General features: G+C 42.8%; 1 pseudogene; it reads right to left on the bottom strand.

Moving 5' to 3' along the window:
• Positions 1 to 2,839: 2,839 nt before the first annotated feature.
• LOC117168589 lies at positions 2,840 to 2,988 on the bottom strand (annotated as a pseudogene).
• Positions 2,989 to 4,226: the final 1,238 nt, after the last annotated feature.

Below are 4,226 nucleotides of genomic sequence, written 5' to 3'. Positions count from 1 at the left end.
AAATGAAACCCTCTGTACCAGACTTCAATCCGGGCGATTTAAGGAAAGCAAACGTTAGTTCACAAGACATTGACTGATCCTTCACATTTCTGTGGAAGATACTGTGCATCCTCTTATCTAGGAGCTGTTCACGAAGGTTTTTCTCTTGTGCTTTCTTAATCTGGGCTTTCAGGAGTGAGTACTCGAGATGGATTAGATTTGATGCATTTTGCTCACCCCTAATACTGAAGTCAAGTCCGAGTGTTTCAGCAGCCTCCTCCGCTGCTTTGTACAGAAATGCTCCTTTGTCTACTTCCTCGTGATTCCTGACCATTTTAAGAAGAGGGTCTCTTCCATTTGCAACCCTATGTGCTGAATAATCCTGTTGTGAAGACATTCAAGACTCAATATTCCGCGACCCCCTTGACGGCGTGAGATGTACAGTCGCGGAACGGTAGACTTAAGATGCATGCTTTTGTTCATGTGTATAACCTTTCTTGTCCCGATATCAAGAGATCTGAGCTCGTTCTTCGTCCATGGAACTACTCCAAATGACTAGAGTAGTACCGGGACGGCAAGGATGTTCGTTGCAGATACTTTGTTCCTCGCCGACAGTTCGGAAGACCAAATCTGTCGGATGATACGTTTGTATCTGCTTCTGAGAGTATCCTTTATAGATGTCACATCCTGAATGCGGCTCTGTGGCACGCCCAGGTATGTATAAGTCTCTCCAGCGCAAAGGTGTATGGCGCTTCTATCAACGAGCTCAGGATCTTCAGGGGTGCCATTAAGTTTTCCTCGCTTCAAATAAACCTTGCAGCATTTGTCTAACCCAAATTCCATTTCAATTTCCTTAGTATATCGTTCGACAATCCCCAGAGCTAGATGCAGTTGCTCTCTGTTTTTAGCATAGATCTTAAGATCGTCCATGTAAAGTACAGGAGTGACCTTGTACTTTCGATCTGCAGGTTTGCCGCACAAGTACCCGTCGGAATGGCGTAGTGCTAGAGATAGTGGCAATAATGTAAGGAAAAAGAGGAGTGGGCTCATGGTGTCGCCCTGAAAGACACCTCTCTGAAACGTGACCTTGTTAGTTGTCACACGATTTTTGCCAGATGAGGTAGTAAATCTGGTTTTCCAAAGCGGCATCAATCTCTCTATGCACCCAACTATTTGCAGATGAACCTTTAAGCTAAGTTAACTATTTTCGGCAGGAGTATTGTGCGCCCTTCCACCAAACACTCTGGAATCGGCTCTTCCGACTTCAAATACGAGGTGAAAATACGGGCCAAATGCTGATGGGTTGAAGAAAACTTCTTCCACCAGAAGGTTTTGATACAATCTGGTCCCGGTGCGGAATAGTTCTTCATCCCTCTTAATACTTTTTTCACCTCCTCGGTAGTGATAGGTGGGCATTCTTTATCAGGTGTTGTGAGGGCAACACAATTCCTTGAAGCTATTTATATTTTCTGAGTCTTCGTCCAGTCTATGCTGAACTTCGTAGACTTCTCTCCAAAATACTTCGACCTTTTCTGGTTTAGGTGGGTGTTCGACAGTAACTGGAGGGTCTTGGAAGAGTCGAGATGGGTCAGAGAGAAACTGTTGATTTTCTCTGACCCATCTCTCCCTCCGCTATAGACTTCTCTTAGCGTCAGATAGTATCCGTATTCTCTCAACAATATGTTGCCTGATGGTCAGCAGCTTTGACTTGTTAAGTGTGTGATAACGGGTCCGGAGTTCGCGCGCGAAATTTTGAAACTTGGTGGTAACATTCCTGCCAGATGTGATGTAGTTCAATCACACACTGAATGCGGGACGCTTACTGTCTTGGCCAGCCTATCCTTATGGCAAGTTTTTGCATTCGTCTTTTGTCTTATGATCAACCGTTGGTTTTGTTTTACGGTTCGCATCGGCCAAAGCTCTCGCTGCATTATGGACACAGCAATTGATAGCCCAGAGGCCGGATTCTTCGGAAAAAGCTCCACTAAGCTCGTCATCCATTTCAGCCAGATCTTTAGGCTTGAGAGAAACCTTGGTGTTGAAGTTTCTCCGGTTTATAAAGCATCGCTCTTCCTCTATTAAATGCCTGCCCGCGGTTCGTCTTAGTGTCGCCTCTCTTTCTCTGTTGCCGGCTTGTTCTAGCTGTGGTACATTAGGCGTTCCGCTTACATAGCTCCTTTTTCGGAGTAGTTCAGCATGGTTTCACAGACGTTGCTGCGAAAAATGTGATAGCTATGGGTGTTTCTCGCACCACAGAGCATGCAGCCTTGCCATGTAACCCCGTTAAGGGGCCACACTCGCATCGTAGCACTCTAGCAAGTCGTGATTCAGTCGCTCCGTCCACCTAAAGGTCCGGAGATTCCGCCGATCCATCGCATTAAATCCATTTTCCTTGGCACCCCCAGCTCTAGTGTGGTCGGCATTGTTGGCCGACCCATTGTCGGGAGCCTTGCGCGTTCTGTTGTTTTGAACCGCACTTATTACAACTATGTTTGTTGTTGTCATTGTTGTTCCCACGAGGAGCTAGGGAAAGGGGTTCGGCCATCCTTGTAGAGTCCCGCATGCAAGTATAAGGCTGCGTATTCTGAGAGGTCGCCTGGTATCCCAGAGTCACCGTTCTAGACACCTCACCCAGGTGCCATTCAGCTTTCGGCACGGTTTTCACACCTCCGCTTGGGGGTTAATTCCTTCGGGACCACCCCTGGACAGTTGTCCGCGACTGCTTATTTATTTTCGTAACCATATTCAGCAGAAACCCTTGGTACTGGGACCCTCTATCCGCAACCCGAGGATGCGTTCGGTGGCTTTGTCATAGGCCCTTCGGTTTTATTCTAGAGGAATCAAAACCGAACTGAAGTATCCCGGACAGCGCGTACGCAGTTCTGACTTACAAAAATTATACGCCCGAGATATCCACATATCAGATATTCGCAAGGGTCAGCTCAACCGTAATGCAATGGAGGAGCCTCGCCCTGGAATTGATTGGGATTTGACTAAAAAGTGTCGTATGAACCCATATTCTGGGGTGGAATGAGCCACCTCTTACCGTGCATTAACGTAACCTCTCAATGTAGCAGTCTGTTGGTTAGGATGCAATGTTTCATATTATCAGATTGTGCAGGGCGTTAATTATGGTATAAACGTTTAAAAAAACTAATCTTGTCGGCAAAAATGCTCAGAAAAAGTATGACATCAGCACTGTTATAGGTCTGTACTAGAAAATAACATGAGTTGCTGTCAACCAGAAGAAATCACTGTTTTTTTAAATGTATTTCTTAAGTAACCCCTACCGATAGAAATATTTGAGTATTCTCAGACGAAATAGCCTGGCCGGTTAGATAATCTTTTCAGGTTCGATTTGAATGTCTCCCTTTTTAATTTTATTTTCAAATTATTAACACATTGTTTTCTAATTGATGAATTTTCTCATTATACTTATTTATAATTATAACTTATATATTAATATACAATTTTCCATTTGAATTAAAAAATGTTGACTTTTTTGGTGTATCTAATGCCATTCACGAGAAACGTATTAATTCCAATTTTAAACATTCGAAAAAAAGTTAGATATCTCAAATCATCGAAACCCGTAGATTCCGAATTATTATGTTTTAGGCTGTTAAATATGAAATTAAAAAATCTATTTCTAAATTTTAATCCGGAAGCTTAACAAACGACCCTTGAGTGTCGGCTACTCTATTGATATAGCATCTCTGCTTGTTATTTATGATCGAATTCTTATCTCAATTGCAGCCTCTGTGCTTGTTATTTATGATCGTATTTTTATTTCAATTTCGGAAGGGACATTTTAAAGCTTTTAAAACATTTGAACCAGCTACCTGGAACTTTAAATATATCTACCCGGGTGCCTGCGGAGAATTTCTCAGACCTTCTCAGAGCCTTGAGAATCTTTAGCATATACTCAGAGATTTCTATCTGTTGGGTCTTTGTTTGAAAACTATTGAAATGCTATAAAAATAAGAGAAACATTGCTCTGGTTGAAAAATACGACAAACATTATTTCTAAAACGGTTTAATACCCCAATATATTTGAAATTCAGTGTCATGTCATAATGGTAGTACACCAGTCTAGTATTTGGGAGTTTTCGTATTGTAGAATTTAACTTTTACTACAACAATGTACCCTGAAACCCCGTTTAAGTTTACATCTCTGAAACGAAAACATCTCACTTAGGTTTACTCGGGAAGGGAGGGGCTCGAGCCCCTCCATATGCTGATGCGAT

Source organism: Belonocnema kinseyi, chromosome 2 (genome assembly GCF_010883055.1).
Source record: "Belonocnema kinseyi isolate 2016_QV_RU_SX_M_011 chromosome 2, B_treatae_v1, whole genome shotgun sequence".
Classification (NCBI taxonomy): Eukaryota; Metazoa; Arthropoda; class Insecta; order Hymenoptera; family Cynipidae; genus Belonocnema; species Belonocnema kinseyi.
The sequence above is the reverse complement of the archived record's forward strand: the minus strand, read 5'-3'. Positions and strand labels throughout refer to the sequence as shown.